Raw genomic sequence first — 25,375 nt, forward strand, 5'->3', positions numbered from 1 at the left:
CCAACCAATACCAAAACCTTTAATGGCATAAAAAGAAACCTTAACTTATACAATAAAATATTATAGGTGTTAACAGTTTGGATCAAATGTCATCATAATAAGAGCAATAGAAAAGCATATGTGACATTGTTTCAATACAGCTCTTCCCACAGGGGCAATTCCTTGCTGAGTGGGGTAGATTTTGAAATCTCCCGTACAAAATTGAAGATGGCATGGCATTAAATCTCGCAAGGGAGAAGGCTCTGCGTTGCTGCAGAACTTGCAGGGGGGAGAAATACGAGGATGGTTGGCCTCCTTCCAGGGACATCCCCAAGTTAAAAGGAGAGCAAGTCTTATTTGCTGCGCTATTGAGATTTTGATGTTCAATCTCCAAAAATCTGTGTTTTATCATTTGGTAAGCCACTGTGGATGAGAGCATAAGGAACGAGTCAAGAGGTAGACCAACTGATCTAATTTTCTCTTCAATATAAACTAACCAGTTAGAGGATTTGTAATCTAAAAGTAGTTGGTAAGTAAGGCTAGTAGGGTGAGAATTATAATGCAACCACAACCAGTATTTTATGGTTGTGAGCCAAGCGCTGGTTGTTGTGGAGGCAAAATGGAAAAAACTATGTATGCTGCCCTGAACTACTTGAAGGAAGGGTCTGATGATAAAAATTTGATAAATTCAGCCCCTCCCTTTTGCAAACATCTAGTCAGCATGATCACTGATTCTTCTGACAGAACAATATGCATGCATCCCTGGCGGCTGGTTCAGGGAAGGAACCACATTCATATCACTTATTTGCACATAGTGCCTTATCTAGTAAGGGATACATGGGCATAAGCTTACTTTCATGAGCCTATGTTCCCTAAATGGATTGAGCTCTATATGGGTTTGGGGTTTATTTTGAAAGGCTTGTCCTTGAAAATATTGTGCCAGCATGGGAATGGGCATTAGCTATCACAAGATAATAGCAATACCTCACTGCAGGGAGAATCCAAAAATATTTGCTTATCCAAGCCAGAATGGCAAAGGTGTGATTGACTTTGAGTGCCTTTGTCCACAGTTGTTCTTCGTCCTTCTACTTAGCATCAGTCAGTCTTCTCACAGCCTAATATTGTTCTCAATAAAGCACAGCTGAAACTTCAGTACATTGTTCAAGTGAGATCTCTATACCGTGTTTCCCCAAAATAAGACATACCCATAAAATAAGCCGTAGCAGCATTTCTAAGCATTTGGTTAATATAAGCCATACCCCGAAAATAAGGCACCCCGGGGCTGGTGTGGAGAAGACCAGGAGGAGCCCAGCTGAGCAGATGCAGTCTCCCGCGGCTGCTTCAAAGGCCCGGCAACCAGCGCGCCCGGGGCTGGGGTGGAAAAGACCAGGAGGAGCCCAGCTCAGCAGAGACGGTCTCCCGCAGCCGCTTCAAAGGCTCTGCAACCAGCGCGCCCGGGCCTCTGGGGGCGGGGAAGACAGGAGGAGCCCAGCTGAGCAGATGCAGTCTCCCGCAGCCACTTCAAAGGCCCGGCAACCAGCGCGCCTGGGCCTCTGGGGGCGGGACCGGAAGGGGGTGGTAAGGGGAGAACGGGAGCCGAGAGGGAGGACAGTTCTGATTCCCTCGGAATAAGACATCCCCTGAAAATAAGCCATAGTGTGTCTTCTTGAGGAAAAATAAATATAAGACAGTGTCTTATTTTCGGGGAAACACGGTAGTCTTGGTGGGTCTCGTCATGAAGTGGTTTTGAATCCAGTTACCATGTGATCATTATGACAAGAAAAAGATTGGTCCTCAGGAACAGGAACAAATGAACTCAATACATGGTCAGCCACAGAAGAAGAGGGAGAGGGCAGAAAAAGTGAGGATGGGATAAGGAATCAGACAGCAGTAGGCAAATAGCAGTTACAATCAACAGGGCACTTAATAAAAAGGGATTTCAGATATTAATTTGTGTGCACTTAATAGGCTAAAACGATTGGGTGAAGGCTGTAATTTAAAGTCCAATTTCCACAAACCTACAAACAAATGTACATTTATTAGGGGCATTAAATTTCATTCCAAAAGGCTTATCAAAACCACTTTGTGTCCCAGCCTAACAAATAGAATTTAGATGCCCATGTCAGAAAAGGCTGCTAAAAACTGTTTTTAAAATGATCTACAATTTTTCCCATATCTGGGGGGGGACGGGACCAAAACCTTTTATTTCATACCTTTAATCAAATGCTGCCCTCTAGTGAACAAAGACTTTCCAAATGCAATGGAATAATTGAAACAGCACTATCTTGAGGATTAAATGAAATATTTTAATAAAAATAATAAAAGTAGATGCCGGGGGGAGACTGTCAGAAGAAGGTACAAGCCTGTACCATAAAAACAAACCAGCTAAAATAATTCCTTCATTTGCTTTTTTGTATCACCCTTGTTGCTACTATATTTCCTTATACAGTCTAACAAAAAGGATAAAATTCTGGTGATTGATAATGATGATTTGAAGCCTGTGCATTCACTAGCATCTTGCTTACTTCTATAAATCTACAAGAAGGTTGTGTGCTAGTGCCTTTGCTATAATTTCACTGATGTGTTTTTGCTCTCCTAGGGACACATCACCATTATGCATCTAGATTGTCTTCTTGCGAAAGGTAATATCAAGTACTTGCACCAAGTTAACCCAAATGATAATACAAAAGGAGCATCCCAATAGCAAACAGAAGTATTTTTAAAAGCCGAGGTGGGGGGAGAAAGATTGTCTTGGATGCATCAGCACATTTGATTATTGTTGAGGGAAATATTTTATAGTTTTCTCTGAAAGGGGATAGTGTCATTAGCTGCATTGCTATTGTGAGATAGCAGCTAGACATGGATGCCCTGGGAATAGGGATGAGGACTCATTGCAAACAGAATGTGACCATTTTCACAGACAAAGGGATAAACTCTATCCTGGACATGTGTAATTTGCAACCCTCAAGCTGAATGCCAACCATGAGTGACCACTGATTTAGCCAGTCAGGAATCTGCTGCCTTTCTAAGAGGGCAAAAACTGGAAGGATAGTCAAGCCCATGGCAAGCCATAGTGCACGGCTAGTGTGTAGCATTCAAGCAATGGAATTTATATAACTCTTACACCTGAAATGGTTTCTGTGGAGGGGGCATCTTGAAGACTGCTCAGAAGCTTCAGGTGGTGCAGAACATACATCTACACATAAACATAAAAAGTGGTCCAAGTCCTGAAAAGATCAGTTGCCAGCCATACTTTACACCAGCTGTCTGTCTTGAATGGTAGCTTCATAACATTCAGGGCATGATTCCAAGTGCTAGTTGCATATCTCCAAGAGGGCCTCTTTCTTTGTGTCTCTTTGGCCTTGAGGTGACCTCCCTCCGGCAGAACTGTGGGGGCATGCAGGAAGGCATTATGGCAGCAGTTCCCAAGCTCCTGAAAGTTGCCCATTCCAGAGGCCAATCAAAGACTGAACCAACAGCTCTTATTCAATGTCATGGGTCTGCAGCAATCACTTCCAAGTGTTTATAAAAGCATTTTGTCAGTTTGTGTGTGTTTGTCTGTGTAGAACTTTTCATATTCTGCCAGCATGGTAGGGTGAATGTATCCATGTGAATGGGCCTACTTTCCAGTTGGACCCTAATTTTGCAATACATTATTCTGAGTAAAAGGGGGCAAACATCTGCCATCTGTCACTCCAAAGAGCTGCTGGTTTGGGTTTTACACCTGGTTCTAAACATATACTCAATGTGGGTAGAAACCAAATGAAGGAGATAACAAGAGATCATTTGACAAAGGGGTAAGACTCCCAGCACAGATTTGGAGATGCATACTAAGCATGGTAAAATCAGAGTTTTATTGAGGGGAATACTCCCCTCATAAGCATACTCACGAAAGCACACCACAACTAGACAAACCCAGGTTGTGTGGCTAGGGTTGCCAGGTCCCTCTTTGCCACTGGCAGGAGGTTTTTGGGGCAGAGCCTGAGGAGGGTGGGGTTTGGGAAGGGGAGGAACTTCAATGCCATAGAGTTCAATTGCCAAAGCGGCCATTTTCTCCAGGTGAACTGATCTCTATTGGCTGGAGATCAGTTGTAATAGCAGGAGATCTCCAGCTAGTACCTGGAGGTTGGCAACCCTATGTTTGGCACCAAACAGAACACACTTGCGGGGTCTCTTACATGCACACCCAAGCAAAGCACAGTGAAGTACACAGGAACCTACCAATCAGGGATGAGCACAGCAAAGTAATGCACTCAAAGTTGACAGGAGGAGCTGTGGATACATTTTGGGGACAGGTCGGTTCTGGCTTCACTTACAGGTCGGTTCTGGCTTCACTTACTTAGGGGCTTGAATGAAAAAAAATCATTTTTTTCAGGGCTTGTAGAAAGAAAAGGAGACGCTGGGTGAGCTAACAAGTACCCCTTGTGGTTGGGGTTGGCCAAGAGTTCCCAAGTCCTAGGAATATTTTCAACTAAGGAAAACTCTTCCAGTCTCTGGCCAGAGAACAGGTGTGCTGAAGGCAGTTACACCATTGAGCTGGAACTTACGGAAGGAAATGCCATAGATCAAAGTAGATCACTGTAGACTAGGAACCTTTTGGTTAAAAAATGTGAAGCTTTAGTTCTTTCTAAAATTTGGTTGCTAAGGCAGCTAAGTCTTTTGTACTATAGTGCTCTTACTTGATTTCTGAGAGGTTCTGATTAGTGGTCTGAGGGCTAGGTAAAGGGAGACGTCTGGCTGCCATTTTTTCCCCCTGTGTATGTGATTAGATGATGCACAGTTGTACCCGGTCCTGCTTCTTCTTTACTGGCTCTCAACCTTTGTCTAAGTTTCTGGGCCTCATGTAACTGTCAGAATAAAACTGGTCTTTGTACCAAGATGCAGATGAAAGAAGAAAGGGAGGGAGGAAGTTATTGTCAACAATGTTTAAGCCTTTTACCAACTTTGAAAAAGCCAGGTAAAGGAAAAGCATACATTTACATTACCACTCTTCATAATGCAGTAATATTCTTTTTGTGTATGCATTTTGCACGGTATAGCCACAGAAGCCTTTCATTAAATACAACATTTTAAAAAATCCCAACACACCAATACCAAATGCAAAGAGTCTTGCCAAGAGGAATCGTTGGCTGTATTTTGGTAGAAGGGACAGAGCTGATACTTTTCACACAGAAAGTAACATCCTGGGTTCAAATCCCCAGTTTATCCATTTAAAAGGGATTGTAATTATATGGCTTCAAAACTGTCTGAAAACTTGGAGAGTCAGTGCCTGGTAGAAGAAAATAGAATTTAACTACATAGACCAATGTCTGAGACTGTATATGGCAGGTTCATATTATATATACACATACACACTTACCAAACCCTGATTTGTGTGGTAGAGGAGCATGCACAGACTCCTCTCTTCCATCATGCACTTGCCATTCCATGGCAAAGTTTGTATACAACATTTGTGTGATTTCCCCTTGGCCACCTTTCAGAGAGGGAAGAGGCACACAAACAAGCCTGGTAAGTGTGTGAGCCGGGCTCTTGTCTTTTAGGATATAACTAGGGCTGTTGAAAAAAAAAACTGGTAAAGTTCGGCTTTGGCAAAATTCGGCCCTTTTAAATTCGGGACGTGCCGAAGTTCGAACTCCCCTGCTTCGGATCCGCGAAATTCAGCGCGAGATCCGGAGTTCGGGGGAAAATTCAGCTGGAAAATTCAGCTGGCGGCGCCCAGCACTTCAAAGACCCGGCCGAATTTAAACAGATTTAAAGCGCCCCCTGCCCGGCTTCAGGGAAGCCCCGTGAAGGTGCGCGGGGGGGTCTTTAAAGGCGGGAAAAGGCAGGTTCGGGAACACCAAACCTGCCAAATTTATTTGGCGATCGCCCCGAATTCAGCAAATTCGGGGCTATCGCCGAATAAATTTGGCAGGTCGTTTTCCCACCTTTTTTCAGTTCGGTTCCATCCGAACTGAAAACCCCTGAATTGCGGAAAATTCAGCTGTTTTTTCGGTTCGGACGAACCGAATTGACAGCCCTAGATATAACATTTAAAGGGTTGCCAGGTCCTCCCCGGCAACCAGCGGGAGATGGCGGGGTAGAGGTGCCAGATCCATGCTGGAAAACCACTGGAGATACGGCGATGGACCATTCCTTGAAAAGGAGATCTGGACACAGTGATCCATACTCTGGACATTTCCAGGTCACTGTAATGTGCCCCACATGAGATTGCCTTTGAAAGCTGTCCAGAAATTTCACTTGGCTTAAAATGCAGCAGCCAGGCTATTGTTGGGGGCCGGATACAGGGGTCTGTTTCTGGCCAAAATTCAAATTCCTGGTTCTTACTTTTAAGGCTACAAACAGTTGAGAGCAGGATACTTAAAAGACTGTTGCCTCCCATACTGTCCATCCTGACAGTTATAATCTCTGTGCATCCACTTTCAGAGGTAATGTGGGTAGAAATCAAAGACAAGGCTAGCTCAGCAATTGCTGAGGCACCTCACCATTGAAATTCCCTCCCCTTTGAGCCCCTCCTGGCACCTATGTTAATACTGTTTAGGCATCACACCAAGATATTTCTTTCCATGTAGGCTTTTAACTGAAGGGTCCCATCTCCAGCAGTTTTTATGGGCTGCTTCTAGCCTGAGGGATGTTTTATGGATATCAATTTCAGGTGGGTGAATGTCATTTAATTTATTTATTTTCAAATTTTATGCTGTTTTATGACACTGGTGGGTTTTTGGCTTGTTGATATGACTAATATAATTAATTTTTATGGTTGCTGATTTATGATTTTATTGTACCATTTTCACTTTATTAGACACTTTGCCCAGGTTTCTGGAGAGACAGCATATACATTTTCTTAATTAATGAACAAATTAAGCAGATCTTGATTCAATGGCGAAATACTCTGGACATTTCCAGGTCACTGTAATGTGCCCCACATGAGATTGCCTCTGAAAGCTGTCCAGAAATTTCACTTGGCTTAAAATGCAGCAGCCAGGCTATTGTTGGGGACTGAATACAGGGGTCTGTTTCTGGCCAAAATTCAAATTCCTGGTTCTTACTTTTAAGGCTAAAAACAGTTGGGGGCAGGATACTTAAAAGACTGTTGCCTTCCATACTGTCCATCCTGACAGTTATATTTTCAAATGCTGAAAATAATGTTTCAATATGGTGGTGGAAAGTGCTGTCAAGTCACAGCAGACTTATGGCAAGCCCGTAGGGTTTCAAGGCAAGAGATGTTCAGAGGTGGTTTTCTGTTGCCTGCCTCCGCACGGGCTGAGAGAGTTCTGAGAGAGTTTTGGCTTCATGTGGAGGAGTGGGGAATCGAACCCAGTTCTCCAAATTAGAGTCTGGCGCTCTTAACCTCTACACCATGCTGGAATAGTTCACTAAAGAAATAGTTAGTGAAGTGTGGACTGGTGTGGCTGAATACAGGTCATTTTAAAAATCACATGAACACATGAAGCTGCCTTATACTTGGTCCATCAAAGTCAGAATTGTCTACTCAGACCAGCAGCAGCTCTCCAGGGTCTCACATAGAAGTCTTACGCATCACCTACTTGCCTAGTCCCTTTAACTGGAGATGCCGGGGATTGAACCTGGGACCTTCTGCTTGCCAGGCAGATGCTCTACCACTGAGCCATGGCCCCTCCCTTAAATCAACAGAGACTTACAAGGTAACCAGTTACCTAATAAATTCTTTAATTTCTTCCAAAGTCTTAGGGATGCTCTACAGCTGTTACTACAAATCAGAAGTTGTAAAACCTTGAAAATATTGTAATATGAGTAGGGAATGCCTCACTGTTTTCTCCAGCATACTTATTATTTCACCAAAGAATTTTACTCTAGGTCAGGTTGTATTTGATCACAATCAGAACTCAGGACTCTACACCACACTTTCAGATGCCCCCATTGTCATTGGTATCATCAGCGTTACTATACATGTTACATTTTGCCTGTTACTTATTATCCTTATAAAGTCTGAGTTTCATCTCATGCTCCTGAGTCTTCTAGAAACGCCTAGAAGTATTGGTCAATTCAAACTTTATGGCCCAATGCAGAGGACAACTGAAAAAGTAACACTTGCACATGGAGGTGCTTCATATAGAGCTATAATAGTTGGAAATGACACATCTCATGGGAACCTCCAATCTAATCTGCACATTGAGTTCCAATGATGCTGCTTTTGGGGAAGCAGCATGGCTTGCCTATCTGTTCTAGCCTTACCCATTTTGACTGGCTGGCATTCCTGGGAGTGTTGAGGTTTAATCACAATATTTTGTTCATGTGCACTCTCACTCTGCTTTCCCCATAGCTATGCCATAGCCCCGCCCAACCAACCAATATACTCACCAATGGGGGGGTTAATGAAGCAAAGGGGGGCTAGGGTTGTGCAAAAAAAATTCGGTAAATTTTGGGTTTGGATTTATTGGGCCCAATTTATTTCGTAAACCTGGAATAAACCAAATACCCATACTAGTAAATATCGGCATTCAGCTTATTTCCAGGTTTCCCCAAAAAATTCAGGCCTATTATAGTCTATGGAAAATTCTTTTCAAAACTCCTGTGGGGACGTTTTTGGAGATAGAGTTCCCAAATTTTCAGGGTAGCTTGAAGGGACTCTCCTTACATGGATCCCAAAGTTTGGTGAGGTTGAGTTAGGGGATCTGATTTTATGGGGTCTGCAAACTTCACAATGTTTCTCTATGGAGGAGGGGGGTGACCACTTCTGTGCCCCATAAAATCAGACCACCTGTTCCAAACTTTACCAAACTTTGGGGTTCATGCAAAAAGAGTCCCTCAAAGCTATGCTGAAAAATGTCCCCTGGGAGAATTTTTAAAGTACTACACACTTTTCACAGTGTGCAATGGGGGCATCCGTGTTCCCATGAACACTTGCAATTGCAATGTTTCTCTATGGAGGAGGGGAGGCAACCCCTTCTGGACTCCATAAAATCGGACCCCTGACCCAATCTTCACCAAACTTTCGGTTTGGGCAAGGAGAGTCCCATAAAGTTACCCTGAAAATTTGGGAACTCTACCTCCAAAAATGCCTCTCCCAGAGCTCATTTAAAAAATTCCTATAGGGAAAAGCCTGGGGAAAGCCGAAGCCAAAACAAGCCGAATACCTATTCAGTTGATTTGGTGATCGGCTATCCAGCTTTGGCTTTATTCCCAGGTTTTGGTATTCAGTAAACCCTAAAATTACTGAAATGGCTAATTTTGAGTTTATTTTCAGTTTGGGTTTATCAATATGCACAACCCTAGGTTGGACTTTCCTTGGTTATCTCAGTCCTACTGCTGCCCAGGAACTGTAGTCTGATTTGGTGTTCTGAGCGTGCACCAGCATGATAAATGCCACCAACTGCACAAGCACAAAGGCATCACAGACACTGTAACACAGATTATTTTTAAATCATGCATGGCTAGTCCAGTGATGACTCTGGGGCATACTTAATGCAAGCAAGCCAGCAAACTGGGAGTGTGCATCAACAGTGACAACTCAGCCACCCACCATAGTGAATGCCAGCATGGCACAGACATAAAGCTACTCAAACTGCTGCTTGTTTTGAATTGCAAGCAAATCCTTGAGGTGACCGCATGAGGTTCTCAACTCAACAGGAAAAGCTTTGTGAACAACATACCTTTCATTTTTTCCCCAAACATGTGTTCTGCAGACATCAAATTATTGCTGGTATTTGGTATGGTGAGATGTTTTTCAGATATTATACCTCTGCTATATTGGATCAGCCATATCTTTAATGGCTGCTACAAGTGATCATGGTGACGGTCAAACTGATGGCAAAAGGCTCTTCTTTCCCCTCAGAGTTGAGCTGCATATTTGTGAAAATCACATCCTTCCTGGGTCATACCACTTACAAATGAATTGTCTGTGCGGTGGTGTGATAGGGTGTTCCTCCACAGCCAAACCATGGTTGAGAGACAGCTGGCTAGCATTGGTGGCAGATTTGTAGGGACAGGTTAGGTGGGTATTGCATCAGACGGCAGATTCAGAAGCAACACGTAGTACTGTCCCACCAACACTCCTCCACTACAGAACACGGGTTGGAATCGCTCATATAACTGAATGCTCCCCTATTTTTGGAACTCCCTGCAAATAAAAAAAATTGCCTCGAGGAAAGTTTTCTTCAGACTCACATGAACAGAATTTACAGCCTTGACCCATTCCTTGCTAGCCATGATGGCAAGACCAATAAGTACTTCTGAGTAATCTGAAATAACAAGGGATACAGTAATAATGAGCAACATCAGTAAAAAGAAAAATAACAATATTTCAAAGCAGCATAAAAATTCTACCAGTGCAGGAAAATCACACCATAGTAAGAAAATTACACCATAGAAAACTTAGCAAAAGAAAATGTGAAATCCCCAAACTGAATGGCTTAGGTCACATTCATATCAGGCAACTTGAAAATACACTCTGGGTCTTATAAATTTATATTATGCTTTCAGTGTGGTTTGAACAAAAATCTGGGCATTCTGTGGTCATGGTACTATGGTAGTTTTCATGCACTGAAAACATTCATGCATTCATCCGGTTGTGAAGAGTTGCCTGTATTAATTTGGGCAGGAGTACCGGAATAAAGAAGAAAAAACTCAGTTTTATTGGTGCACCTGCTTTTCATTAGATTTTCTCCATTCAGGACAATGTAGGTTGACACTATAGTTGCTAGACAGCTTTGGGGGGTCTTTATGGGAGAATGCCCCATAAAAATAACCAAAGCTATTAAAATATGTTAGACAAACTCAGGAAAAGTAACCTGGAATCACACTGGCATCTTACAGACAGCCTTTTAGCTGTGGTTTTGGTACCTTTGTTAAATGGATTGTTTCAGAGCTTCCTCAGAGCTTCATTGCCTTTCCACTCCCGTGCCGGTTTTCCTGCGTGTTTCTCCAGATGTTTCTCAAACCTCCTTTAGACCAATGTTTTCACTCAGGATGCATTGGAGGCATGTTTTATTCCTTTCTGAAATGTCTGTCCCAAATCAAACTGTGCCACCCACTATGTTGCCTTATGGGGGTGACCTCCGGGTTGTTGTTTTTAATGGCATACTAGCTTGCCAGAACGACATATATCTGCTGTGCATGCCTGTTTGAAAACAGCAGATCAGTACGGCTGGGTTAAAGCCATCTAACATAACAGCAAGCTTGGAGTTTGGGGAATCTCCTAGAGCTAAAATGAGTCCACTTGCTTTTGATCTGGGGAGAGGAGGAGGTACAGGATGCACTAAGAACATCCCACTGCTACCTCCCTGACAGTTTTGAGCAAATCGCTGATCTGATGGCCACCTGTGGCCACAGTAGCCACCAATGTACTTTGAAAGTGGTTGGTGTGGTTTTTTCCCCTTCCCACCACCAAAGAAGAGCCCTGTCAACCAAATTGATGTACAGCTCTGGAGAAGAAACCATTTTGCTGGCAGTTGTTTGAACTGCTGCCTTTCCTGATTGGAGTGGTTAGGGCAACCATCAATCTACTAGTTGGGAATTTATTTGTGTTCCTAATTGTGATCTTTTCCTCCTCCCCCCCCATTAAAAGGGAGAAAAAACAGTGTGTTGGACACAAAAAAGGAATTATTGACATACTCTTGTGTGTCACAATTGTTTATTGTTGGATGGCACCTGAGAGAAAGATGCACAGTGCACACAGAGAAGGAAAGCACATACCTGCACACCAACATTAGTCTGAGTTCAAACAACACATTATTGACCAGCTGGGAGGTGCATTCGGTAAATCTGCCTCAGCGTCTTGCACTTGCTCCCCTGCAGCTTTATGGCAGTGACGGTCATTTCCCAAGAAGCCTTCCTCATCCTAGGGAACCTGTACAGAGATCAGCCATTTGTGCAGAATTTGTGAAGCTAAACTAAGAGACTGCCTGTGAGAGATCCCCTCTCTCTGAGTTTACTTCTCCAAATCAAATGTTCAGACGTTGATAAAGAAACAAAGGATTTATTGAAGACATCAGGAGATGAGACAGGCACAGGTAGCAAGTTGCAAGTGAGGGGCTAATCGGGTTTACAGAATATATTGACTCCAGGGCACTGGGGCACTGGGGTTCACACTTATTGTTATGGGAAGTTACAAGCTTGGCATAATACAAAACATCAGACGAGTCCCAGGAAGTCTGGTGAAGCTATCACACTTCCAAGGCCGCATCGGCCTGAGGGAGTACTGACAGGAAGAACAGCGGGGGGGAAGATACTTGGAGCAATCAGGCCTGGCGCCTGAGACCAGAAGGTGTGAACTGCTTTTATGAGTTCACTGATAGCAGGTGATGGGAAGCAGAGACACATATACAGAGACCCTCACATTCTGCCCCCCTTAAGGCCCCCCCCCGGGGTCCTCGAGAGGGCGAGGCTTATCGGGATAAGCGAGGTGGAATTCTCGGACCAAGCGAGGGGCCGCCACGTGGGGTGCGGCCACCCACTCGTCGTGAGCGGACCCAAGGTTTTTCCAACGAACAAAGTAAAACAGTTTCCCCTTCTTCCATTTGGAATCTAAGACCTTGGATATTTCCAGATGGGTATCCCCTCCTACCACCATAGGAATCTCATTGTCGGGAGGGGGGTGGAACTGGGGAGCTGCTACATAAGGTTTAAGGAGACTAATATGAAAAACGGGATGGACTCCCTTGAGGGTCTTTGGGAGTTTCAGTTCCACGGTAACCTCATTGATTACTCTGGTAATGGGGAAAGGTCCCACATAACGGTCGCTCAGTTTTTTGCAGGGACGAAGAGAGCGGAGGTTTTTGGTGGACAGATACACTTGCTCCCCCACCTTTAGCTCCCATCCCGGAGACCGGTGTTTGTCTGCCTGTTCCTTGTACTTGCTTTTTGCCTTCTCAAGATTTTTGAGCAGCCATGGCCAGGTAGATTTAACTGCCTGGATCCACTCCTGAAGATCAGGGGTGGTTTGGAGCTCTGGCGTGACGGGGGCGGAACCGAAAGGACCGAATTCCGTCCCGTATATTACTTGGAAGGGACTAAAGCCGGTAGAGGAATGAGGCGCATTGTTGTACGCATATTCGGCGAATGGCAGCAGGTCGACCCAGTCATCCTGGTGGAAATTTACATAGCAACGCAAATAACATTCTACCACCGCGTTTACACGTTCCGTTTGACCATCCGTCTGGGGGTGATAGGCGGAAGACAAACCCTGCTCCTCCACCCCCATGAGCTTTAGGAAGGCTCGCCAGAATTTGGCAACAAACTGGACCCCCCGGTCGGAGAGGACCTTCCTCGGGACCGAGTGTAGCCTGAGGACATGTGTAACAAATAGTTTAGCCAAACCCTGGGCTGAAGGAAGACCTGCACATGGAACAAAATGGACCTGTTTGGAAAAGAGGTCCGTGATTACCCAGAGAACCGTTTTTCCCCGACTAGGAGGTAGGTCGGTGATAAAATCCATGGCTATGACTTCCAAGGGGCGGGAGGGGTTCTCCAGCGGTTTGAGAAGCCCTGGGGGTTTTCCCATCCGTTTCTTAGCTGTGGCGCAAGTGGGGCAGCTGCGCACATACAGCTCTACATCGGCTCTCATACCGGGCCACCAGAACTGCCTCCGTACCAGGTGAAGTGTTTTTATGAACCCAAAATGACCTGCCAACCTGGCACCATGTACAAGACCCAATACCTCTTTGCGAAGGGAGGATGGGACATACAGTTTTCCCCCTTGCATCCACCAAGTGTTGGTTCGTTCCAGGCCAGTAGGGAGGAGATGATGCTCCTCCTCCTGTACGGAAGCGTCCCGGAGCCGCTGTTGGAAGGCTTCCGGGATACCTTTGAGCATAGGGGGGGTCTCTGGTCGATGGGCTTGGGACCGGGTAGTGACGGCTAGGCTGGGGACCTCCCCACGCTGCTCGGGAGTGAACAGGGAGTCGACAGGGCGATCGAACTCGTTGCGATACTGGGGAAGTCGTGACAAAGCGTCGGCTAGGGCATTTTCCTTGCCCGGGACATGTTTGAGAGTGAACCGGAATTTGGCGAAAAATTGGGCCCACCGAATTTGCTTGGCGTTGAGCTTTCTAGCTCCCTTGAGAGCCTCGAGATTCTTGTGATCGGTACACACTTCAAACGGCAGTTCGGCACCTTCTAGGAAGTGTCTCCATATGGTGAGGGCGTGTTTGACCGCCGCCGCCTCCTTCTCCCAAATAGCCCAGTTGATTTCGGACTGGGAAAACTTTTTGGAGAAGTAGGCGCATGGTCTCAACCGCCCCCCTTCATCCCTCTGCAATAGGGCCCCGCCCATGGCCACATCCGAGGCATCCACCTGCACCACGAAAGGCTTGGTGCAATCCGGGTGAGCCAAAACGGGTTCGGATGAAAAAAGTAGCTTTAAACGTTCAAAAGCCTGCTGGCACTGGGGGGACCATTGCAAACGGGCTGAGGGAAGCGCGGCGCTAGCCCCCTTGTCCTTGGTACGCAACAGGGCAGTGAGAGGAAGCGCAACTTGGGCGAAGTTGGGAATGAAGTTTCGGTAAAAGTTAGCGAATCCCAAAAACTGTTGAAGCTGGCGGCGGGTAGTGGGGGGTTCCCAATCCAGCACCGCCTGGACCTTTGCGGGGTCCATTTCTAACCCTTGGTGGGAAATCACGTACCCAAGAAATGTAATGGAAGGTTGGTGGAAATCACATTTGGATACCTTAGCATATAGTTTGTGCTCCCGCAGCCGCTGGAGCACTTCTCGCACTAGGCGCACATGTTCTTCCATGGTTTCAGAGTAAATAAGGATATCATCGAGAAATACCACCACCCCCCGAAACAGCAAATCATGTAAAACCTCATTAATCAATTGCATAAACACACTGGGAGCCCCCGAAAGTCCGAACGGCATGACTAGGTATTCAAACATTCCAAAACAGCTGGAAAAGGCCGTTTTGGGTTCGTCTCCTTCTTTAATGCGAATGCGGTGGTATGCTTCCACCAAGTCCAGTTTGGTGAAGATTCGCCCCTCCTTCAATTGTGCTAGAAGGTCGGGAATAAGAGGAAGAGGGTAAGCGTTAGACTGGGTGACTGCGTTTAGCCTACGAAAGTCGATACACAGTCTTAAATCTCCTGTTTTTTTTTTCACAAAGAAGGCTGGGGCCGAATAAGGCGCTTTGGAAGGGCGTATAAAACCCCTCGCCAAGTTGGCATCCAGATAGTCCCGTAACACCACCTTCTCACTCGGACTCATGGGATAGACCTTCCCTTTAGACAGCTTGCCTTCCCCCACAATTTCGATGGCACAGTCTGTCTCTCTGTGGGGAGGTAGTTCGTCACATTCTCTAACATCAAAGACATCCGCAAACTGCGAGTATTCTGTGGGTAGTTGATGAGGAACGGAGGTTGGGGTGGGGGACCCTACCAATGCGGCGGCCGGAGTCCTGAGTACCCGTTCCTTGTCATGCAACCCACAGGGGCTTTCGGGAAACGAGAGCACCCGTTTAACCCAGTCGATGGAGGGGTTGTGTCCCCGTAGCCAGTTCATCCCTAACACCACTGGGGTTACAATCGGGGCGATGGTAAAATACAAGCGTTCCCAATGTTCTCCCACAGACATAATTACGGCTGCAGTTCGGTGGGTCACTGGGCCTCGTTTAAAATCGCTCCCGTCCATCTGGGAAAAGCGGAGGGGTCCCGGAAGCCGCTTGCGCTGGACCCCCAGTTTTTTGGCAGCTTCCTCACTAATCATGGTGCGGGCACACCCCGAGTCAACCAAGGCGGGGAATTCTAAACTGGGACCCCCTTTGGGTAGGGACAGGTGAACACGCACATACACATTGTCCTCTTGGGCGCTTACCATCGGTGGAGCTCCTTGCACAACGACAGGGGCGGTCTGCTGCGGAGCCCCCTCTACAGCAGACCGACGGCGTTTTTTGCCGGCTGTTCCCACTCTTCCTCCTCGCTGGAAGAGGGGGACGGAGTGGTGGCGTTCGGGGATCCGTCCGAATCAAAAGTAGTATTTGTAATCCGGGACCCCGTTGGGCCTGTAGAGGTGGAGATCACATCCTGGGGGCGCGCATGGAGAGCGGAGGGTGCGCCGGAACGCCGGCCCGATGGTCCGCTCCTGCGGCGGGGCTGGTCCTCAGCGGTCGCCTTTTGCGGTTCGGTCGTGGTTTGGCGAGGGGGGTTGGGACGACCGGAACGAGAGGGGCATTGCGACGCAAAGTGTCCCTTTCCCCCGCAGGTCAGGCAGACACCGGTCTCAAAACGCTTGCGGCGTTCAGCGGCCGAGGGACCCCCGCTCCCTCCCGGTCGGAAGTCTCGGCCCCGGTCACTCCGGGGTCTCGGGTCTCGTCCAACGCGTTGTTTGGACAAGGTCAGGAGTTGTTTGCGATTCTCGATGTCGGCAGCGTGGCGAACCCAACCTTCCACATCCGGGGGGTTCCCTTGCATAAAAGCCCAATGTTGGAGGTCCGGGTTGAGGCCCTCCCTGAAACACTGTACCAAAGTGGCCTCGCTCCAGTCCAGGATTCGGCTGGCCAGTGACTGGAACTCACTTGCATACTGCGCCACCGACTTAGTCCCTTGGCGCAGTTGCATCAGGGAGGCTTTAGCCCGCTCACCCAGAGTCGGGTCCTCAAAGCGGTTTCGGAGTGCCACCATAAACTCGTCCAGGGTCCGCAGCACCGGTGAGCGGAGTTCATACTGCAACACCATCCAGGCGGCTGCCTCCCCTTGCAGTAAGGAAGCCACGTACTGCACCCGGGACTCCTCGGAAGTGAAGGTTCGGCCTTGTTCTCGCATAAAAATGTCCACTTGGACCATGAAAAAGGTCAACTGGTCCCCTGACCCGTCATACGTGACTTTCAGGTCCCGACGGGACGGGAGGCTAGGAGGCGCGGGAGGGGCTGCCGGAGTTCCGTCCGGGGGGTTGCCGGCAGGCGGTTGCACTTTCAGCGCGTCCAGGGCCGCTGCCATCTCACCCATCACAAGCCGCATGGACTCCATCTGCTCCTGCATGGCTTGGCGATCCTCCAGCCACTGCCTGCGTTCCTCTTCCATCAGGGCCTCCTTGCGCGCCGGGTCCCCCTCAAGTCCCGTGCTGGGGAAGGCCAAACGGCGATCCTTCGCCGCGGTTCGGGAGAGAGACCAACCCTTGGGGGAGTCCAGCCAATTGTTGAAAAGTCCTCGGGGACGTCCGTCCCGGCCTTGGTCGGGGATGGGATCCCTAGGCTTCTTTGGCTTGGCACCCTCCTCCTTGGGGTCCGGTTTCTCCGGCACCACCGGTCCGTCCGGTGCGTCAGGGGTGGTAGGGGTGTTTTCCTCGTCGCCTGACATTCTGTCCCAAAAGGTACAGCAGCAGTTCGAGAGGCAAAGACTTGCAACTTAATGTGAGAGATCCCCTCTCTCTGAGTTTACTTCTCCAAATCAAATGTTCAGACGTTGATAAAGAAACAAAGGATTTATTGAAGACATCAGGAGATGAGACAGGCACAGGTAGCAAGTTGCAAGTGAGGGGCTAATCGGGTTTACAGAATATATTGACTCCAGGGCACTGGGGCACTGGGGTTCACACTTATTGTTATGGGAAGTTACAAGCTTGGCATAATACAAAACATCAGACGAGTCCCAGGAAGTCTGGTGAAGCTATCACACTTCCAAGGCCGCATCGGCCTGAGGGAGTACTGACAGGAAGAACAGCGGGGGGGAAGATACTTGGAGCAATCAGGCCTGGCGCCTGAGACCAGAAGGTGTGAACTGCTTTTATGAGTTCACTGATAGCAGGTGATGGGAAGCAGAGACACATATACAGAGACCCTCACACTGCCAAGGGCATTACTTGCAATTCAAAAAAGGGGGTGGTGGGAAAAGAAGGAGCCAATGGGTGACAAAGTACATAATGTCTGGGGGGAAGGTGTGGACATTTATTCGGTGCCAGCATCCCAATATGTTGCTCAACACTTGTTCAAGAAGAATGCTGTCTGCAAGGAAAGTTGAGAACAGAAACAAGGGCAGCACAGAGTTAGATTCACTGGGTATATCACCCATTGCCCATGTGCCACACTGGGAGCTGCATCAGAAATGAGGACAACACAGACAAGCACAGCAGTGTGGAAGACTTCATCATCTCACTTCTGCCAATCTGGGCCACACAAAACTCTCACTGTGGTTTTTTGGATGTTTCAGTACTGACAGTGTACTCAAACAGGCTTCAGTGCCATAATGTCCAAAACCACACAGAGAGTACAACAAACCCAGATAGGGGATCTGACAGAATCCTTAGCATCGGCATGGAGAAGTTTGTGAATGGCAGGAGTGCTAACCCAGTGCCACAGTTTTTCACATTGTATAAAGTGTTGCTGAGCAGCTCTAAAAGACGCAGATATAAGGCTTCTTCCCATTGGTATACAAATGCCACATCCAGACTGGTTTGGGGAGGCCTTAATCAGATTACTAACTGTGGATCTCATTCACACTTCAAACTATATTGTATCCATTTACTGTCCAATATTGATTACAAATATGTTAATCAAGGAGGGAGGGGTGTGTGAGAGAGAGAAACGCACTGAGGTTTGATTGATTGAGATGGTATGTCAAACTGGCCAATTCAGATTGGATTATTTCTGATGTCACTGTGATCCAGTGGGTTCAAAAACTCATCCAACAAGAGCTTCTCCCATACTGTACTACTGTATTACTGTAAACATTTAGTTATTAAAGAGATTGCTTCCTTTGAGTTATTGTACAGAGCCAATTTCTTTTTCTTCAGAAATTTTATTACCCCTAAGTATGTGTCTTGTCTATCTATTGGAAAACAGTAACAGGACTGGTAAACAGTATATATGGAAAGATAGCAATATGCAAGTCAAAGTGGCAAAATTTGCTTTTCTCATGGCAAGAAAAGCATGGCTTCCATGGACTATGCACATGTATGAATCGTGGCATGTCTAAAAATAGATATGTACAAATATGACCTCATTTTCATTTCTTTTTATTTTTCTACAACACTGTTAGAAGCCTGTTTGCTTTGGCCCTTTTTGCTCCAGTGTTCCTGATTTATTTGTATCTTTTATGTCTTGCCATTGTTATGTCAGTTACACCACCATTGTTAAATCAGTTACACCACTGATAATGCAAATGACACAATCACAGCAAGAAAGACTGGTGTGAGGAAACAGAACATTGTGCAAAAATAAAGACTTGTGGTTTTAATTTGCAAAGGGGCAGTGAGGCTGAAATGACAGTTTTCAAATTGATACTGTGATGTGAAATTTAGTAGCATCCCCAAAATTATTTGACCTTATGAATGTGCGGTATGGCTTGGATCCCTCACATCTGTTGCACTGATGGTAACACTTTCTTCTAGTGGAAAGAGCCATTCTCTAATGAATGAGACTTACCAAATCTCTTGCATTCAGGGAAACTTCTTTGTACTGGAGGAAAGTCCCACCAATAGACCTGCTGGATCCAGCCCCATGTCTCTTACTGACTGTTTTGTTTACATTATATCCCACCTTCCTCCACAGATCTCATAGTGCAGTCCTAAGAGTTACACCCTTCTAGGTCCCATTGACTTTACTGAACTTAGAAGACTACACTATTAGAGCCATGTATTTGGATGGGGTTATTGTACTTTTTCCTTACAATAATCAAGTGAAGAAGAATAATACTGAGAGAGGATAACTGGCCAAAGATCACCCAATCAGATTAACGTCTGGGCAGGGAGTCAAAACCAGATCTCTCCCATTCAAGTACTGTGCCATTACACCATACTGGCGTGTTTTTGTCTGACCATTTCCTTGACTAAGGCTGAGCCACAGTAAGGCACAGCATAGATAACCCTGTGTTTAAAACACTAGTTTTTTGCTTTTGGGAAAGACAAGTTGATTTTGGGGATTATAGGTATGATCTGTGATTGCCTACCTGTTTGTATTTGAACTTATTAGCTTCTACAGTATATGCAATAGTGGGCTGTACTTTGGGGACTGTTTGATTGTTTGCATTTTGCTTGTTAGGTTTACATTTTTACAATATTTTTTTGTAATATTATCAGCCTTGAATAAGCATGAAAGACAGCATAATAATATAAAAAGCTGCGCCCAGCCCTGGCCACAGAACATAAATGATATTAATATTTTATTGATTGATCATATATGTCACAGCACTCAAGGTGACTTATGTCCAAAATTTCAATCAAACTATTATTGAAAATCTTTAATAATAGCAACATTAACATAACACAAAGGATCAAATAACGATCAGAGCAGAAACAGGAACGGCAAGAAAAAGAACTGGTTTTTATACCCTGGTTTTCTCTACCTTTAAGGAGTCTCAAACCGGCTCACAATTCCCTTCCTCTCCCCACAGCAGATACCCTGTGAGGTAGGTGAGGCTGAGACAGTTTGGAGAGACTATGTCTAGCCCAAGGTCACCCAGATGGCTTCATATGTAGGAGTGGGGAAACCAACCCAGTTCACCAGATTAGAGTCTGCCGTTCATGTGGAGGTGTGGGGAACAAAACCCGCTTCTCCAGATTAGAGTCCACCACTCCTAACCACTACACCATGCTGGCTCTCATAGTTTAGACAACTCTCTCAAAGGTCACCCAGAATAAAGCAATCTTGGCCAGACTTTAAGGAGAGGGCATGAGGTTTTTTAATATATTTTAAAATATATATATATATATTATTTTCAAAAAAATAAAAGGATAAACATAAAGAGGCAGGGAAAAGAGTATCGATAATGGTTTTGCTCATTGTATAGAAGGGACAACACAGGCAGAAAGGACTCTGATATTCCCTATTTGAAGCTAGGACTCGTGTATCGTGCTGGATAGTAGCATATGAGTCTTCCCATTGGTTGTTGCACTGGAAATATGGCAAGAGAAATTGGAAACTACTGTCACATTTCCTGTCACCTCTTCTGTGTTAACATGCAAAGTTGCTTTAAGACACATTCTCAGCAGCTATGCTCAGCACTACACTTATAGAACTCCTATCTCTTGGACATTTTCCATACTTTAAACTGGAGTATCTAAACTGAAATACTTTTCATTTTAGTAAGACTTTGATGACTGAGTTAAAAATTGTTATGACACTGTGCATTTTATCTTTTATATTCTCTGCTCATACTTGCACGCTGACTTCAGGAAGTGGTAGAGAACAATACAAATTGACATGAAAAAATTACTTTCTACCCAGACATGTTCACAGGATCCAACTCTGTTCTCAGTGCCCAGCTCCCATTGTCTGAGATATGGGCAAAAGATATAAATTAGACTCCAAGACCACTTCATCGCATTTCAAGCTTTTGTTCATTATTGAAATATCGTAGAATTTAGTCATCTGCAACTATACTCTTCCATTGGCATCTGTGCTTTTTTTTTTTTTACAAAAAAATGACAACATCGATTTGTTTGAAAATTTACTTTCTAAAAACAATTGCTCCCAGGTTAAGACCCTGTATGCCAAGTTACAGCCCAGAGCGAATCTTTATGGCTGAGTAATAAACCCCCGAAAATAGGAAACTAAGACAGTGAGGATTTAAAATAATAGAAAATGTTTCACATAATAGAAATCCATAAGCAGTGTATTACATTTTAAGTCTTAATATCTACATACTCGGATTATCTTCGATCTTGACAATCACACACAACAGAAGCTGGCGTCTTCCTCCCTTTCTTTTTGATACAGTGTTTCATTCCTATGCATTAACAAAGCCTTGGGTCATAAAATACTGTATTAATATTAGTTTGTCACAGTGGACTAAATTTAGAACAACTCATTAATATGGGAGAGTCAAAGGCATTCCACCAGGAGTGTGACTGGCTAAGCTCTTAAGGCTATAAGTTATACAGATACGCCACTTGAACTAGAGAGCTAACAATTCTCCTTGTTACTAATAAGAGAATCTATTAGTTCTAAGCCGACTCCAATTCTAATTAAGAAATGTGGGGGAAAGGCAATTTTGCCACTGGATATATCTCTGATGGGTAACCAAAATAAGCTGTACATCAACATGCCCTACTGCCTGGGTCAGATAGGATTAGTGGTCCATGAACAGAATGAATTTCCCCTGCAGTATCAAGGTGAAGAAAGAAGCTAGCCAAAATCTACCACCACTGCCTATTGTTTTCGGTGGTACCATCTTAATGTGTTTATCAGATGACAGATGTGTAATCAGAAGACTTTCAACGTGACAGGCTGCATTTCAAATTGCCCCATTGAAGAGAAGGTTTATTTTAATCTCCTCCCCCCCCCCACACACACACACACAAAAGTTCAGCCTTTTCACAAATCTGATCTTTTATATGTAGAGATTTGTGCCGGAGCTGCCTCTCAAAGGTTGTCAAATATTAATTTTTTTAAATTTGGTCCCTTGCTAAGCTACAAATATTCATGTTTAACACCAAGTAGCAGTTCAGGGGCCAACAACAGTATGTACCTTCTGAATGATGCATAGAAAGCAGCAGTTAGCACAAAGACAAAGCCACCAGATTGGTCTCAGGGAAACCAGGTGCCTGAATTTTTCATGACTCCTCCAGCACTTAAAGAATAAGAAACTGGCTACTACTGTAGGGAGAGATGTGCAGTGTGAAGGTCAGAACCCACAAACATGCAAGAGATTCAAGGCTCTGCCTGGGGAAAGCGAAAAGGGATTTAAGGTGCTTAAGAGAATTATAAAGCTTTTTTCCCTGTGCTTTACAAACACTGTAGTAGCTAAACAACAGCTATAAAAACGAAGTGAGAGTCATAGCCATCCGGCGAATCATTCTAGCAAGTCTCAAAAGACACAGAAAACTAACCTCTTCCGTATGTCTCAAGGCTTAGAGTTAAACTTCTGGAGATCCATTTGGTTGCTTACACACTCTGCAATGCCCTTGGTTTGCCTTTTAAGAACTGACACCACTTCAGAAGGAAACCAAGAAATGGAAAATAAAATGCAATAATTCCTCTAACGTGTCTGACAATGATCTAACTGTGGACTGGGATAGGTAGAGAGGATATTAGTGTGATAACTTAATAGCATTGCAGCTATGTACTCTGCCTGCATCTTTATTATCCATACTGGATAAACCTGATGTGATCCAATAATGATTCCAGGAAAGTCTTGATTGATTCCAAGAAAACCAATAAGTAACTGCTTAGGAAAAAGTGTTACAGCATTTAAGCAACCAATGGTTTCACCTGTCATTGCCTAGTTAAGCCCTTAATGAGTTCTTTTCTATTCTTAGTCACATCTGATATTTTTTTTAATATAAGTCCCTTTGAACAGCTGGGAGTTGGAGCATCCTTTGATCATGGGATTCTTGTGAATTTTTCACTCCAAAGACGGACCCTTCCCTCCCTCCACTCAGCCTTCCGTGAGCTATTTTTATGATCCTGTTTGCCCCCCAGTGCATTTTGGGGAGCATTACTTTACAGGCTTTCTAAAGAAAAAAAAGATATCTAACAATTAAGGTATACATTTTACATAAATGTTTATAAATTTAACAAAGGGAGAAAGAGAAAGCTTTGCCACAGAAACCTTCGCGCGCACACCCTTCCTGATTCTTTTGTAGGCGGTTTTCTAATGATGACCCTTGGCATGCTGGCCCTCATGGGACTCCTGTGAGAAGAGGCTGATGAAAATTAGTCTATTCTCATTTCAAACAGAATTTTGCTGAAGTCCTGATCAGAGCCCCAGCATGGAGTCCAGGGAGACAACACACGCTACTTGATTTTTCTCGGCAGCCTCCCTCTCCTGGTAATTGTTGCAGGAACATATAGTGACAAGACTATGTGGGATGTGAGGGGGTCTGGATGTACTCAGGCTGTTACTCTCTGTTTAAAGATTTAAACCATCAGGGTATGAGAAGGCTTTTTGATGTTCATTGAACATGGAGCTTGGGTACAGAAGAAGGGGGAAAGGGCTCCACCAGAAGGCAATCATCTTTCAGAGCCACAGTAAGACAGAGAGAGGTGGGAAAGTCTCTGTCTCAGCACAGAGGCGGAACAAAGGGAGATGAAAGAGCCTGGGTGAAGATGGGGCCAGATCTGGCTGTGAGGCAGAACCGGCAGTAAGAGACAGTTCAATGCCTTCCAAATGCAGGGAAAAAAGCATTTAGCACTCCCATTCTATTAACACACACTGATTGGCTATGACGGAGCCAGCCTTCAAAAAAGGAGGGGTGGGAGAGAGGAGAAAAAATATTTTAAGCAGTTTATGTTGACACTAGGTTTTTCCGACAATGCCCGTGGCTTCCGTTGAGAGGATTTAATGAGTTTACATTGTCGGATGAATGTCATTTCCTAATTACATAGAAAATGTGAGCAAAGTATTAAGCAAGGAGGCCTTTTCCCCTCCTTCTTTTTTGAGGCCGAATTAAATATTTCTCAAGAGACAAACTATATAAACCTTTCTAAGTAGAGTCCAAGTAATCCTCTACCCCCTTCTTTTTTCTGTTTATCGTGAGCACTTTCAGAAAGGGATTTTGGAAATAAAGGACCAAGAATTTCCCAAAGAATGACTTTGCTTGCCAGCAGCAGGAAAGAAACAGATAGGTGATAATTTAATAAAATTTAATTTTTAAATGAAACATGCCAAGGCCCCAGCCTATGGAAAAGTCATATCATCAAAGTACTAATCCATATTTACTGGGGTGGCCTGCAAGTAGGGTTGCCATGTATCTCTTTGCCACCAGCAGGAGGTTTGGGGGTGGAGCCTGAGGAGGGCGGGGTTTGGGGAGGGAAGGGACTTCAATGTCATAGAGTCCAGTTGCCACAGTGGCTATTTTCTCCAGGTGAACTGATCTCTATCTGCTGAAGATCAGTTGTAATAGCAGGAGATCTCCTGCTTCTACCTGGAGGTTGACAACCCTACCTACAAGTATTCACTGGTGTGATTCTGACATCACAACAAATAACAGTTTGTTATATGAGTAAGCCTGTGGGATCTTTGGGCTCTCATATTCTGCCTCCATCCCTCATGTACAGCAATCTAAGTCAATATTTTCACTTTCACAACTTTCTTCTCTGGAAACCAGGATTAAACCATGGTTTGAAAAAATAGAAGGCAAAGCAACTGAGAAAAGACCACACGTTGTTCAAACATAATGGCTTGAATCCAAGCTAATATTTCCATGGACACAAGGGATTCCACCCACAGAACATGATTTTCCTGCATCCTCACCATGCAGTAGCCTAAAATGCCCCCCAAATTCTGTTCTGGGGGACCTCTCTGATAAACAGGATTTCAGACTACAGTGGAAAGAAGAGGAAAAAAATCATGCTTTGCAGTTGGAAGTCCTTGCAGAAAAATATTAGTCTGGATCCAACCCAATGGAAACCTATTGTTTGCCACAAAAGTAAAAGGGCTTGATGTAAGGTTGCCAATCTCCAGGTGGACCCTGAAGATCTCCCAGAGTTACAACTGATCTCCAGACTACAGTTCCTCTGGAGAAAATGGCTGCTTTGGAGGAGGGACTGTA

Source organism: Euleptes europaea, chromosome 2 (genome assembly GCF_029931775.1).
Source record: "Euleptes europaea isolate rEulEur1 chromosome 2, rEulEur1.hap1, whole genome shotgun sequence".
In the NCBI taxonomy this organism is placed as follows: domain Eukaryota; kingdom Metazoa; phylum Chordata; class Lepidosauria; order Squamata; family Sphaerodactylidae; genus Euleptes; species Euleptes europaea.